This window comes from Ictidomys tridecemlineatus, chromosome 4, assembly GCF_052094955.1.
Source record: "Ictidomys tridecemlineatus isolate mIctTri1 chromosome 4, mIctTri1.hap1, whole genome shotgun sequence".
NCBI lineage: Eukaryota > Metazoa > Chordata > Mammalia > Rodentia > Sciuridae > Ictidomys > Ictidomys tridecemlineatus.
This window is the reverse complement of record NC_135480.1, coordinates 180,018,730-180,035,093: the sequence shown is the minus strand read 5'-3', so window position 1 is coordinate 180,035,093 and position 16,364 is coordinate 180,018,730. Positions and strand designations below refer to the sequence as shown.

The 16,364-nt window shown below is 42.5% G+C and overlaps 1 protein-coding gene across 4 annotated transcripts in view; it reads right to left on the bottom strand.

Moving 5' to 3' along the window:
• Positions 1–7,976, bottom strand: part of Plppr1 (phospholipid phosphatase related 1) — a 281,312-nt gene extending 273,336 nt beyond the window's left edge. Inside the window, exon 1 of one of the 4 annotated variants that reach the window (XM_078047886.1) lies at positions 7,603–7,976. The gene's annotated coding sequence lies outside the window, so the exon portion shown is untranslated. Of the gene's footprint in view, positions 1–7,217; positions 7,237–7,602 lie in introns of those variants that run through there. The other 3 variants (XM_078047884.1, XM_078047883.1, XM_078047885.1) reach the window with 3 other exon arrangements.
• Positions 7,977–16,364: the final 8,388 nt, after the last annotated feature.

The following is a 16,364-nucleotide window of genomic DNA, read 5'->3' as shown; positions in this document are numbered from 1 at the left end:
CTTGCACTGGGGTGACTGTGGCCCTGTGTTACCCACTCTACCGCAGTGCTGGAGGGCAAGGCAGTGTCCCTCCTCCCACTCCATGGAAACAGTGGGCACTTGTATCAGTAAAAAATATAAAAGGGTCCAAAAATGCTCAATAAGCATAACAATATTTAAAACACACACACACACACACACACACACACACACACACAATTAAGGCCAAAGTTCCTTGAAGAAGGAAATACTAAAATTTTAAATAGAGGAACTGAGGCTGTGCTTGCTCCCCTGCTTTCCTGGCCTCATCCTGATTCCAACACCTGGCAGGGTCAGGCTCAGAAGCTAGGAGACAAGGGTTTCAACCTCAGTTGTGATATTTCTTAGCTACCATAACTAGCACCCCTAGTCAAGACACTGTCTTTCTTTGGTTCTCAATTCCTCATTTCAGGAAATGTGATTGAATCAGATCTAGAAACTATCAAACTTGAAAACTCTTATAAGATTTTTTATGCACAAAAAGGAAATATTTTCTAATTCATGGCCGAAGCAGATATATACAGATTAATGTCTTTTAACCAAATGGTTGTGATCCACTGAGGGAGTGGTCACAAAATCAACTCAGAGGGTAACAACCAGTACTGCAACAATCAGAAATAAAAGGACTGTAATTATAAAATATCAGATATTGCATGTAATGAGAGTATCATTTCTCTCGGTCTTTCACATAAAATGCATTTTTTAAAAAGAAAATTCTATGATTTTTTTTAATAACACAAAGCTGCATTTTAGAGCTCATCTTCAATGACTAGACAGGGCAAGATTCATTCACCCAAAAGATTCACTCAATCCAACATTTTCACCGAAGCGCTTATTCTGTGACAAAGCTTGGGACTACTGAAGCAACATAGATTTGGAAGTTAACCTAGTGTAAGAGGTTAAGACAACCTTCCTTTGGATGTGACTTTGACTTGAAAACTAAGGGAGTTAGGCAGGGGATAGCAAGAATGGAATTCCATAAAGAGGGAACAACAGGGTCAAAAGACTAAAGATGAAAAATAAAAGTCTTATTGGGGCAACTATAAGTTTAGAATTCTACTTTTGTGTACAAGTGAAAAAGAACCAATAAAAATTAGGACAGCTGAGCACAATAGCACGCGCCTGTAATCCTAGTGGCTTGGGAGGCTGAGACAGGAGGATCTTGAGTTCAAAGCCAGCCTCAGCAATGGTGAGGTACTCAGCAACTCAATGCGACCCTGTCTCTAAATAAAATACAAAACAGGGCTAGGGATGTGGCTACGTGGTCAAGTGTCCCTGAGTTCAATCTCTGGTACCAAAAAAAAAAAAAATAGGACATGTATTTAAATCCTAAAACCAAATAAACAAAAACAAAAAAACAAGTTTACTATGGCTGAAATACAAATAAGATGGGCTGAAACAGAACCAAAATGTATTTGGCTACGAAGGGCACCAGGTTGCAGGTCAGACCCAAGTTCCGGTCTCTGCCCTGCTGCCAGCTAGTTCTCAAATAGAATCCCAGCCGTCCACACCCCCTGGGATTCTATTTGAGAACACATGACAACTTTTCCATGAGGAAGGAGACATTTAACTTCTAAGGAATGTTGTAAACCTCACATCTAAGATATTTAGGGTTATATTCCTCAGTACCAAAGAGGTGCTGTAATTAATGTAGCTAGTCACTTCACTGAAAATGATCTGCTAAACAGCTAAGTCCCTGTTGTGAGATGTTTGTGAGCCTGAAGAATGCAAGGACCTGCCTAAGGCAAGCCAACTTTCCTCCTCCCCAGACAGGTTCGAGAAGTAGACCACCAGGAAAAAGTTTTTGGCAGACACTCCCAGCACATGTCTGCCCCACCTAGGCTTCTCACAGCAGAGCTAGTCTGCTCCTGCCATATTCATATCTGCTGATTTAATTCCTGAATTTAGGAAGACGGGAGTAGAACCAGCTATTTATAACCAACCATGGAAAAAAAATATTTTTAAATGGATGCCAAAGCATACCATCTCTAGAGACCTGAGCTTATAGTCAGCTTTATGTTTTTAACATCACGGTAACAGTCACCCATAATACTCACCATTTTCTGAGCACTTACTCTGTGCCAAGCTATACCAAATAATTACTCTAATCTTCACAGTCTTTTGTGACAGGTTCTACTGTGCTCTCCCTCTTAACCTAGGAGTAACTAGAAGCAGCACAAAGAGGTAAACAGGGTGCCCAAAGTCACACGATCAAGAAATGGCAGAGCCAGAATGAGGAAGAAATCAATCCATTCAGAGTCCCCAATTGGTTAAGAATTAATTCAGGGAGCAGCCTGACACTGGAGCTCACACTGCCAGATTCCATGCTACATAAACAAGGACCACCAGCCTGCATACCCAAGTGCCACCATTAGTGTCCGGCACTTGGAGCCTCCTTAGGTTTCCAGGACACTTTAGGATTCAGGAAGTGCTTGGGTCATTTGGTCAGGAGAACAGCCACCCTGCATCTGTCCTTAAATCCATCTTTGCCGGCTCTCAGGCAGAGGCATCCTTTCCTCTCCTACTCAGTTCCCCTAGCTTTTGTTCTGCTCAGCCACTGACTCTTCCCATCTGCTCCTGCTTGATAAGAACTTGCTTGTAGCTCCCTGCACCTTCTCCCAATGGCCCCATAACTCTTCTCCCTGCCAGATTCCATGAATGACTGATAGGTGTGCACTGCCTGGATTTTCTTGGCTCCTTCCCCCACTCTGAAATATGGCTTCTGAGCACACTGCTGTGCTAAAGCTGCTTTCCTGACAGTTACCCCAGAACTCCAATTTCATTGTCTTTTTCTCAGTTCTCTACTTTCAATCCTTTCAGTCTCTCCTCACTCAAAAACCATTCTGATAATTTACACATTCCAAGAGGGGAGACAGGCTGTAGGATCATGAAAATGGATTTTGAGACCTGACACATACAAGATTGTTAATCATGGTCCCAAGTTGCTGGACCCTCAGTCTCAGCTGCTTAGGCTGGAAAGTGGAGAAAGGAGTCACACGTGTTGTGGGGTAAAACAAGATTCCACATGTGGGCACTTGTGCAAGGCCTGACCCAGGCCACTTCTGTGAAATCTGATCACCCCTTCTCATGATTCCTAAGGCCTCTGCTTTCCGGCTAGTTATTTCCCATTTTGTCTGAAAATTCCCTTCCTACATTCTTTACCAGAGTTTATTTCTCTCCTTAATCTCTGGTTGTTAAAAGCTGAAATTTGCTCTCTGGCTCTATGGTCCAGCTCTTTCAATCCTCTCCCTTAACACAAAAAATAGTTACCATTGACTATGAAATCACTACACATGGGGATCTGTCCCAGTGCTTTCCAAGTTGTTTCAATGTCACCCCAAAATCGACTCCTGCAGGACCGCAGTGAGTTTTCACCTTCCTGGGCTCACCTCCCTCATCATTCCTCTGACACCATTCAAGCAGCTACTATCTTTGGTGCTCCTTTCCTTCATCCCCTGCAGAAAACAAGTTCTGACTGTTTTCTCCATTCTGGCATCTTTTATTGTGATTTTCAGACTGAAACCCAATAGGCCTGGGCTTGGTTCATAAGAGGCCTAGTTTCTAGGGTTATACTGTTGATGAACATGGGTGGTCTGGCCCACATCCCGGGATGCCAGTATGCCATGAGCTGCTTAAATGATACTCTGTGGCTTACAAACTCCCCAGTCGCAGCTAGTTTTAGAAGTTTTCATAAAGTCCTGATTTCCATGAAATCAGGAAATTTTGACAAGTAAGAGAGAAGGAAAAGGGGATTCACACTTACCACTAGCATACTACGTTATCAGGAATTAATTATGTGGTTGATGTTGCCTTCAAGATGTGCTGATGGTATGATTTTTTAAATATAAAAAGAAATGATGTCTCAACACCATTTTCCCTCAGTGGCACCTCAAATGACAGGTCTTCATAGAGGTGGCTGAGGCAAGTGCTTTTGTTTGTAGCTGTGATCTCTCTGGAACATTTTGGTCACTGACTTCCCAAAAGTTGATTGCCTTGGAGAAATGTTAATCATGCTCTAGCTTCTGCTATTCTAAGTGCAGCATCGTCACTTTGTGACTTTATTTCTCAGTCATTTATTTAATCACTCATTCAACAAATATTTACTGAGCAGGGACTGTACCAGGCCTGCACTGAATGTGGAAGATGCAACTGTGAATGCCTTGCCCTCCCAAGGCAGAAAAGACAGCTGAATGCTGGGGAAGTAGAGGAGGATACAGGAGCACGTGATGGTGGACCTGCTTTGAAGATCAGCAGGTTTCACTTCTCTGTTTCCTGGATAGAGGTCGTCTTCTCCACCCTTCTCCACCACCCTCATCACTCACACCTCCCTATATTTCCACAACAAGCTCTCTGCCTCCAGTCTCACCACTTCCAATTCATCCTCCACACTGTGGTCACAGCCATCATTCTCTAATGCAAATCAGATCATGTCTCAGCTTTTCCAACTTTCAAATGCTCCTGACCGTTTGGATAAAATTGAAGCTGTTTTGCATGTTCCTTTCACCCTTGATCCCTGCTGACTTCTCAGGCTTGATGTCATGTCCTTCCCAGGAGCTAAAACCCCACACCTCTCACTACAGTCACAGAGAACTAATTCTAGTCCTCACATGTTCATATCTGCCCAGAAAGTCTTTCTCGTCTCCTTGTCCTTGTTCAAGATTCAGCTCACTTCAAACTCCCTAAGAAATCATCTTGATCTTCTTCCCCTCCTTTAGATGCAAACCTTCTCCTTGTGCTTCCATATCATTCTGGCTACATCTCTATCCAAACACTCATGCCACAGGATCAGGTATTAATTAGTTATCACCCAGGCACTGTTCATGCTTGTATGGCCCTAGCCACACAGCATGACTTATATTCACGCTAATTTATCAAGCACTCTCTCACATTCTCTCTGCTTGGAATGTCCTTTCTATACTTCCCTACCTGAAAATATTATTCTTTTTTTCAAAAATATCTCAATAATCACCTGTTCCAATTCTTCAGGAGAAGAAAATCATTTACATGTCTATATTGTCGGTACTTGGTTTACTCTGCAATTATAACAGTTAATTGGAGTACATCATAGGTAGTTAAGACCTAAGTGTTCCCCCCTTTTCCTGGGACCAATTTTTTTCTTCCTATTTTTTTTTACTCCGGGCTCCAACATATAATAAGTGCTGATGTATGTTTTCTAAGTGCTGTGAAAATCCAGGAAGAGGGGACAGAATGTGTAGCACATGTGTAAAGAGCTCACAGTACAATTCAGAGCTATCCTACTTTGATTATTTTATGTATGTTAATTTTTTACAACTAGATTGTAAACTCTTCGAGGAACAGAAGTGTTATACGTTTTATCTGACTTGCTAAATACAGAATATGCAGTCAATAAGTACTTGTGAACAGAATCTGAATATGATCAAAATAAAGTGATCTTGGAAATGAAGAAGGAAGAAATACATTGTAGCAGAGCAAAGAAAGAGCTCTAGTAAGGAGGGGAAAAAAAATCTTGATCCTTTCTTGCCAAGATTTGCAAGGAAAATGATGAGAATATTCACCATGAAATAAAAAAAGGACATATGCTGACAATTATTTTTAAACCCCCTCTATGCCAATTTCATCTTGAAAATATTTCTGGAAAGGTCTTTACTTGTTATTTGAAAAAGAAAAAAAAACAACACTTTCAGATTTCTGTCTTAGTGAAAGCCTTTTAAAAAATCATAAAAGTCAATCTGTTTTAGTAATATGCATCTTTTCTTAATTCCTTTTCTTTCTTTCTTCTTTTCCCCAAACCTCTGCACTTTGAGATATATAACTGATGAGTCAACCACTCTTTCATATGTGAACTTTCTCCATGAATCTCATAAATGTGTGTTTCTATGTATGTATAAGTGTGTATGTTTGCTGTGTTTTCTCCCTCTTTGAAGTCACAGAATGTTAAAAACAAAAATGGTCCCTATTCCAAACAGCAGCAGAGAGAGCGCCCCATCTGTCATCTCCAAGTGAAGAGAATCCCCTCTGATGACCAGTACTGGATCTGGGCTCTGGTGTTTCCTTCTGCCAGCATTGGCTTGGCTTCCCTTACAAATCTGAGACTTTTGAGTACAGAAGAGACAAAAATATACCTGTGTGGCCATCCCACCTTCCAAGCACAAACATGTCAAGATGGAGAAACTTTCACACTGGCACTTTCTAGACCTAAAGAACTAGTTTGTGATTATGCTAAAGGATAAGCCCAGGAATAATCATGTCCTTTAGGTTCCAGATGTGACATTCCAGACATCTCGAAACTTGAGTCCGGCTGCATGAATAGGAGCTGCCACCCATAGAAGTAGAAGAGGCATGTGAATTCAGGGAAGGTTGCAGAGTTCCTGGTCTTGCACAGGACTTCTTTCTGCCTTAATGGGCCTCTGGTCACATCTCCTCCAAAAGACCATTGTCCATCCCTCCTGAGTTCCCCCTTTGTCCAGTTCCTGGACTCATGGCATGCTGACCCAGTCTTGGTTGTTTCAAAGGACCATTAGATTGTCAAGCTTTCCCCAGATGCCGGCAAGCACTCTGTACTCTGAGATCCTACCCCACTGGGGTTGGCATTTTAAGGAATCCTTTTCCCAGAATCTTTTCTTTTGAGCCAAAGAGATATTCAGAACCGTGCCTGACCACCAGCTAGATCCCAGGTGGTAGGCAGCAAAACATCTCTTTCACAAAAAAGGTTGAAAGAAAAAACGGTATGCCCACAAAGAAAAATAACCCAGAATCCTCCACATATTCCACACGTGTGTGTCATAAAACCCCAAGGCAAAAATAAAGCCGCAGCTGCCCCTGCCGCCGCTGCCGCGACAGCAGCCCCAGTCCAGCTCCCAGCGCTGCCGCGCTGGTGTACGTGAAAGCAGCATCTTCCCCCTAGAGGAGCGATCCTGGCGCCCAGTGTTTCTAGGAGGTGATTATGGCAAGCCTTTCAGTAACTCATCATTCATTCCCCCACTGACCCGAGCCTCACCCCGGCGCCTCCAGCACTGCGAAAGCCTATGGTTGTCCCTCCAATTCTTCAGGTGACACCCCCCCACACACACACACCACTACTATGCGCCTGGGGCGCAGGCGAGTGGAAGGGAAAGATGACAGGTGCCCACGCCCCAGGCAAAAATCAATCGCAATGCTGATAGCTGAGAGTGAGAAATCCCAATCCCGGCTGGGTAGGAGGACTTGGCACCACCTACCTGCAGGGCGCCCCCGGCCCGCATGCCCACCCACGCGACCGGCTCGCCTCGAAACCCGGAATGCAGTCAGGAGGGTGGAACCGGACGATGGGAGCCTCCACGCCCCCTTTGTCTCCACGTTTCCCAAATGACAGCAGAGGAAAGTTTACGAGCAGGGAGGCGATAGCTTTCTGCCGGGTCAATCTGACACCTCGCAGGAGGCGACCCTCCCTGGGATCGCCCTCTCCTCCTACACTGCCCGGCGCCGCCTTCATCTGCACCTTGAAACCCACGAGCCAGGCGTGGGCCACCTGCACCACCGCGTGGGGTCAGGAACCTGCCCCCAGGGCTGCCCAGGCGCTGCGACGTCCGGGAGCTGTCCCTCGGCGGCGGGCGCCACACTCACCTCCAGTGGCGGAGCGTCCTCCGGTGCGCCCTACTGGGCCGTCCCGCTCCCGGCAGCGAAGTGCATTCAGGCAGCTGCTGGAGACACTCTCCCCGGGAGCTGCTGCATTCCGCCTGCGTGGGAGAGCGAGTCGGCGAGCGCGCGGCGCGGGCGTGCACGAGTGTGTGTTTGTGCGAGTGTGTGGCGAGTATGCCAGTGTGTGTATGTATGTGTGTGAGCGCGCGCGGGAGGGGGGACGGGGGTGCGCGGGATCACAGATCCCCCTCAGCGCCCTCTCCGCGCTCTGCCTCCTCCGCCGCCGCCTCTTGACGCTGCTGCCTACACAGGGTCCAGGTTTCAGGATCTTCTGCTTGTTTAATGAAAGGAAAGGACCAAAAGGCTGGCGGGGAGGGGGCAGAAGGCGGGGGCGGGGAGGGCGCCAGGCTGCGCATGCTCAGAGAAGGACACTGAGCGCTCGCTCCGGAGACCTGGCAGGCGAAGAGAGCTTGCTTACTGGAGAGTGGAGGAAGATTGCACCCACCGGAGCAGCGGGAGCTCCGCGGGGTTCCCGGAAGGCAGCTGGGAAACCCCGTCGCAAAGGTGCGCCCTGCTGGAGGACTCCGTGGCTCCTGTCGCGCGGAAAGCTGGTGGCCAGATCTCCACCCATCCTAGCATGCCGCTTCTCCTGCGAGCTTTGGGTAATACCAGGCTCTCCCTGTCCCGGGTATTTTTAGTGTGTGAGCCAGAAATCCCACCGACAACCGTGGAGCGTCAGCCCGGAGGTCCAAAAAGAACCCCAAGCTGCAGGTGGCATCTTTTACTAAAATAAGCTTCCTGATTTGTGCTTCTTTCTTCCCTTTCCCAACTTCTACTCTGTTTAGAAGAGAAAAGGACAGGGTCCACTAGGGTCCCCCAAACATGTTTGATAGGTAGAGGGCAGAGAGGAACACACAATAACCCTCTTTTAAAGAACAATGAGGGAGTGGAAGGAAGATAGGTCTCCAAGGAACCCATACCTAGCCTTCCTTGGTGATAGGGTAGATGGAGGACACAGTTGCCTTATTCAAGGGGGCAATAAGAACAATGAGGCCATTGTCCCACTTGTCTTAAAAGCCAAAGCAAGTGTAGGTCTAAGTGGGGCTTCAGGCTACTTGGTGGAGTGGAAGAACCATGAGCCCGAAGAGAGCCCAGTAGGAGAACCTGAGCCTGCAATGGCGGTGATGCAGTAACCTGAGGCCCGCAGAGACAGGGGGTGAGAGTCTTCCCGTGGAGAATGGAAACTCTTCTTTGGGTGAGATTGTTGTATGAGCAAAACAGTCAAAAAATGGTTAGGACCCATTCAGAAGCTTCTGTTTTTCTCCTCCCTGTTTAATCACACCCCCCCCCCAATTTTTCCCCTGTATAAGAAAAAACATTGTAAGCAGGGAACATCCTACAAAAATATTACTACCTCATGTTTATCTAATTTCTGGCATTGCAGAAAAGAACCATCTTTTGGACACTCCAGCTTTGGAAGGATAGAGGAAAGACTGATCTGTGCAAATCTTTTGCAAGCTTTCGTTAAAGATCACCCCTGAGTGCTTCCACTATGCCATGCAACCGAGCAGATGCCTTCTTGCTGAACTCTGACCCATGTCCCATTCATCTTCCCAATAATAATGCCAAGTGACACTTGAACAGCAGGACAATTAGATCAAATCCTGGAGCACACCCGGAGGAGAGAAAACAGCTTGTCTAAATACCACCAACAATAGCAAAGTTTAGGAGAAAAAGAGGAAGGAGAGGATAGAAGAGTTCTTTAAAAGAGAAAGTGTCCAGGGTGTGGTAGCAGGTGCCTTCTCCCAGTGGATCAATGAAAGGAGTAGGATTGCAGCCTCTCTTTCCTTAGAAGACAGTGAGTCTGAGTCCTCATCCTCTCTGTGTGGCGAACCACTTGAATTATTTGGAGCTCTTCCTTGCCTGTTTTATAAGCCTTCTCTTTGGGGTTGGGCTTATTGGAAGATATCAAAAAACAAACTGCCTTCTTGCCACCTTCCTCTCAGAACAGTGAACAGCATTCACTTTGACGGGCCAGTCATCTTCCTTGAGTCATTCTCTACATTCTGGCACCCTATGAGCACTATATAAGAGGTGAGTCTCTGAGTCCAAGGACTGGATGAGACCCAGAACAGAGAGGTAGAGCTGTGTAGGCACAGGTCTCAACTTTGCAGTTGTCCCTGTAGGAGGTGTCACTTCCTCTGATAATAAGCCCAAGAAAAACACTCTGCTTTGTGTAAGCCTGACTATGGGTGAGGAGGAAAGAGAGTCCACTCCCCTCAGCAGTCAGAGGCACCCTGTTAACCACCTCAAAGCATAAAGTAGCTCCAACAAGGTCAAGAGTGAAGGAGATCTTCTAAATTCAGGATTGTAAATACAGTAGAATCCTTTTCCAGTGCTTCTGCTACAATATGTGAAAGGAATAGCTCTGGAATAGAATTTTACTGTTTGGGGAGAGTGGGGGAAACACAGGGGACATGAAATGAGATGAGGTACTTAGAACATTTAACACTGGACCTAACTTAGAGTGTATAACATACTCTCCTTGACTTGTGGCTATTGTCATCTTGGTTATTCATATTTTCATTACTCTAATGTTTTGTCTTTTAAAAAAAGATGAGAAAATCTTCCCCCCCCCCAAGTTTAAACTGAAAAAACAGCTGAAAGCCACATGCCTTCTAATTTCCCTTCCAGCTTCCTCCATCGCCCCCTCACCCATCACCCTGATATATTTAAATCCATGTAATAAAAAGCATGCTGTAAAAACGTGTGGCAGTGTGAATGGTGAATAACTCTAGCTCTCAGCCTTTCAAACTCAAATCTAGACATGAGAGTGAAACAGCATTGTCCTTCCATAATATGCCTTGGCCCTTTTGCCACTTACGTCTCACAAGGACCTCTCCTGCCAGCTTGGGTCTCTTGCTATAACACCTCACCTACATTAGAACACAAGTTTGTTGGTTGGTTGGTTGGTTTTAATTCTAATTTTAGCTACCAAACCTGTTACTCCTCCTAGATAACAGAATGCCTGAAGCCAATTAATCTGTGCACATCTGTAAATGTTTTAAGAGAAATGAATACTAAGAATTTTAGTGGCAATGTGTTCAATGGTCCTCAAGTTCAGATTTCAGACTCAGCACTCATCCTCTCTACCTGGATAAAGGACAGTCCCTAAGCTTTGCACCTCTGTCCAAGAATGTTTAATGACTTTACCTCTCACATCAGCAAAATAACCCAGCATTGTGGCCTCTGTTTGAAATTGTATATTTTCAAAGACAGATGGCTATTAAATTTTAAGTAGAACTAGCTGTTTCAGAACATATTAATAAAGCATAAGTTCTAGAATAAAATCATGTAATAGATAAAGGTATTAAACATTAAACCCTCCAAAGGTGTAGATGCTATAGAGATGTCTTGATTCTTGGAAAATTGTATGAAGATAATTTCATTGGCTTATGTATTAGTGAGATAACAACTTTATAGTGATGCAATGTGTACCTAAGTTCTATTCTGAATATTTTCTAATGAATTATGAAGCATCTCATTCCTTCAGTGTTGTGTTCTACCTATCATTTTCATCATTTCCAAACACCATCGTACTGAGACAAATTAAAATCTATTTTTTTCTTTTGTAGAGATTTCATGTTTATAGCAACCTTTTCTGGTTTAATAAAAATATAAGGGCTAAATGAGTGATATATTACTGATAAGGATCAAAAATTTTCAGAGACTATGAAAAACAATAACTATCCCAAAAATTCTTTGCATACATTCTTTTTGTAACTTTTAGCCCAAAACGTTTTGTTAAACCTGAGTTGGTTATGAGCCATTCTTGAACAGAGGTTTATTTATTTATTTTTATGTTCCTGAAGCTTCATGAAAGAAAGTAAGTAATTTATGTTTAGTAATTGTTTAAAGAGTGAATGAATAAGTAAGTAGTCCAAAATTAGTTGATGTTTGTAATATGTTGACTTTGAAAAAGACTCCCAAGTACCATGATACTTGGCACTCATTATAGATGATGAAGTCAATAGACACTTTTAAGCTTTTGTGTGTGATTTTCTAAAAATGAAGGATTGAGATGAGAAAGCAAAGCAGGTTTCTGTAGACAGTTTTTATCTCCTTGGAAACATATAAATCAAGCCCATTCTATTTTTCTGATTTAGAAAGCAAAGGAGTTTTGGCTCAAAGTGTATTATTATTCAAAGGACAGCTTCATGCTGGCCAACTAATCCACCAGAATAATGTACTAATTTATTAAACTTTCCCCTAAGTAGGATGAAATCATTGGTTCAAGAATGATTAGAACTTTTTGTCTTCAAAGGAAATAATTCAAAAAGTGAAAAGGACCACCCCCTAGACTCCACCCCCAGCATTTCTGCTATAACTGTCTTGAATGAAAGTAACCAATAAAAAAGCCAGTTCTATTTTCACAGATGGAGATTTGAGTGATGGGGAGCAGGTGGAGATGTGGGAAGGCTAAACCATGAAAGGTCTCAGCTCTGATCACCAGCATGCTGAGCCAGGGAAAGGAAAATGAGAGCCCCAGGTGATGAGTGCCATATTTATCTTTTCCTCTTTCATTCATTTACATATCCAGTAAGAGAGTTTATTGAGAAAATGAAAGATATGAAAGGGAGAGAAAGAAATCCAAAGATGGAAGACAAAGTCTTATAAAACCTAATCTCAGAAGTAAAACACACCATCAATTCAGCCACACTCTATCAATCACACAGACCAATCATGGCATTCTCCTTAGATTATGTTAATTTTAGGGTGTCTTGTGTTTCTTACTGGGACACGGCTTGATATAAATCTTAAGAATCTTTTTTCTTATTTATTGACTCATCTCACTCACCCTGGGCTTAATGCTTGTCGGTACTTCATGTGCTCTGATACCTGGTGTCCCCACACCTGATTGAACAACTCATATGGCCCAGCCTCCAGGACCCTGCACATGCATTGCTGGAACTCGGGCTTAGTTCTCCACCTCTGCACACTGGTCCCCAGACCCCATCACTGATTCCCACTGTTTGGTTCCAACTCTTGATGCCATCCTCATCTCCTCTTAGAAACCTCATCAGGCATTGTGAGAATCACAAACTCACCTTCCCTCGGACTTTATATGCTGCAGATATTTCGTTGACAGCATTTCCTGTCTGGAGACTCTGCTTCTATATAGGAGTGGCAGGTCTGCCAAAGCCCATCTATCTCTTTCATTCTGTCCCATGCTGCCAGCCTGGAACCCTTCACTCCTAACAGCTGATATATGACATTAGTATCTTCATTTTTATCATATTTAAAATGAGAAGGCTGAACTAAATTACTCAATCATCACCTTTTAATCATCTAGTCCAGAGGTCAACAAACTTGTGCTATAAAAGACCAAATAGTATGTATTTTAGGCTTGGTGGGCCATATGGTCTCTGTCACAACTACTCAACTCTATGGTTACAGACAATGCATAAAAGAAGGAGAATGGCTATGTTCCAATTTTCTTTTTAAGAAACAGGTGGTGGGCTGGATTTGGCCCATGAGCTGTGGTTCACCAACTCTGAGTTTAATCTTTTACTTTCTGCCAGTCACCTCTGCCATCAGCAATGTGGTAGAAAGAAGAAACTTGAACCTTGCTTTCTATTTTCTTGTAGGAAAATATTAAAAACCATGATATTGCTGCAAGAAATCTTAGCCCATTTTCAGTTTAGGGACTCCTTGTCAGCAAGCATGGCTTTCACACCATCTTAAGAACACACTCCAAAAGCAAAAATTTAAAAAAAAATTAAAAACTTTTTTTTCTATTTAGAAGCAGTTGGCTATGTTTTCTATATGGAACAGTAGAAGCAACAACAACTATACTATTTTTACCTTAAAACCAACTTATGCAGTTCTAGAAGTTTATGAGAGAAATATTTTAAACAAAAATGAAAAAAATAATATGAGCATGATAGTCTTTCCTATTAAAACAGAGCAAGTAAATATATTCTAATTATGACTACCACCTTAGGAAAACTACCTCTCTAAAGATAAGTAAACTCAAGCCCAGTAAGAAAGAACGCCTCCTTACATAGGTCCCAGGACAGAAGTAACATCTTTACTGAGTTGAACTCACACAAATTGAGTTGCTGGCTGAGCATTTTCACAACACACTGTCCAAGTTATGAAATTCAGCCGATCCAGAAATTTTACTCCACCAGAGGGATCTACCAATCCAATGCCTTTCCAACTAAAATCTCAGCATTTTTTTTTTCAGAAATAGAAAAATCCATCCTAAAATTCATATGGGATCCCAATTACCAAAACAATTGTGGGAAAAGAAGAACAAAATTGGAGGTCTCAGTCTCCATGATTTCAAAACTTACTACAAAGCTAATCAAAACAGTGTGGTACTGGCATAAAGATAGAGATATAGGCTACTAAAATAGAATAGAGATCCCAGAAATAAATCCTCACATATGGTCAAAATGTTTTTTTGACAAGTGTGCCAAAACCATCCAAGGGAGAAAAGACAGTCTTTTCAACAAACGGTGCTGGGAGAACTGCTTGTAAAAAAAAATGAAGTTAGACTCCTACTTTACACCACATACACAAACTAACTTAAAATGATGGACTGAAAACCTAAGCTAAAACTATTAAAAGAAAGCAAAGAGAAAAGCCTCATAACACTGGATTTGGTGATGATTCTTGGATAACTCACCAAAAGCTTGAGTGAAATCAGAATAGTTAAATTTACCTACATCAAAACTAAAAGGACACTCTCAACAGAGTGAAAAGGTGCCCATCAAAGTGATGAAAGTATTTTCAAATCATATATCTGATAAGGTGTTAATATCCAGAATATATAAAGAACTGCTACAGTTCAACAACCAATTAACAAATGGGCAAATGAATTGAGTGAGCATTTCTCCAAAAAAGATATACAGATGACCACTAAGCACATGAAAAGATTCTCAGCATCACTAATCATTAGGGAAATGCAAATAAAAATCATCAAGACATACCCATTACATCCACTGGGATGGCCATTACAAAAAAGAAATATTAAAAATTGGTAAGGACGCAGAGGAACCAGGACTCTTGTGATCTGCTGGTAGGAATTTAAAATGGTACAGTTACTATGGCAGTTCTTTAAAAAACTAAATGTAAAATTACCGTATGACCCAGCACTTTCCACTACTTGTATATACCCTCAAAGTTCAAAGGCATAGACAGAGATATATATTTGTACACCAATGTTAAGTTGAGCATTAATTCACAATACCCCAAAGGCGGAAGCAACCCAAGTGTCCATTGACAGATAAATGAATAAACATAGTCTACCTGTGTGAGTGTGTGTGTGTGTGTGTGTGTGTGTGTATACACACACAATGAAATATGATACAGCCTTAAAAAGGAAGAAAATTCTGACACATGCTATATCATGGATATACCTTGAAGGGTAAGTGAAATAAACAAAGTCACAAGGGTCCAAATACTGTATGATTCCACTTATATACCTAATGTAATCAAACTTGTAGAGATAGAAACAGAATGGTAGTTGTAGGATCTGTAGGCAGGGAGACGCAGGGAGTTATTATTTATGGGTACAGAGTTTCAGTTTGGGAAGGAAATGGATGATGATGGTGGTTACACTTTTTAAGTTAAAGTGGTAAATTTTATGGCACATATGTATTTTACCACTATTTTAAAACTAAGAAAAAAAAGTTTGGTTTACTGCCTCAATTGCTCTCTCCCAGAAAGCTTTTCTTCACAAACATTTCTATTAATGGCACTTAAGATCTTATAGAAAGAGGCCAGGCATGGTGGTGTACACCTATAACTCCAGCGGCTCGGGAAGCTGAGGCAGGAGGATTGCAAGTTTAAGGCCAGCCTCAGCAACTTAGTAAGGCTCTACGCAACTTAGGGAGATCCTGTCTCAAAATAAAAAATTAAAAAAGGGCTTAGGATGCGGCTCAGTGGTTAATTGCCTGTGGGTTAAATCCCTGGTACCCCCCCTCCCCCAAAAAAATAGAGAAAGGAGGAAGGAAAGAAGGAAGAGAGGAAGGAACGAAGAATGAAGGAAGAAAGGAAAAGAAAAGAGGTTGTTAAATTGAGTTAAATTTCAGCTCTGCCGGGGAATGTTTTAATTTCATGCCTCAGTTTTCTCATAAATAAATATGAAAAGTAGCTTATCTCACCAAATCATGAAATAAGATAACATACATGTCTGGCAAGTCATCGACACTAGATGAACAAGAACTGTCCTCAGCATCATCATTCGTCGTGTTTTCACCCCCAAATCACCTTGAACACTTGATGTCATCCTGGGCTTCTTTGTACACTGGTGACCATATTTTGTCACCCTGGCAGGGAAATTGTTTCTTCAAAAATGTTTTGTGACTATTTTCTTCCCATTCTAAAGACCAGCATCCCAGGAAAGACCCTGAGCACCCTGACCTGGGTGGATACGATGATGGTCTATTCATGGATTGGGGAGATATTTGTTTTTTCACTCTCCTGCTGGGATTAGAGGGTGACAGTCTTGCATTCGCTCCTCTTTTATTTAATCACGGTGGTAGGTGTTTTGTGCCAACACAGAGAGTTTGAAGTCAGGACCCCTAGATAGCACTCTGAGGAAATCATGCCTGATATTCTGACTTTGTGGTCTTTATGTTATTTTAAATTACAAATGTATATGATAAAATAACAATTCCATGGAAGGTATGAAGGAAAAGTCTTAAGGACTTAATTTGAAAACAATCGTACCATGT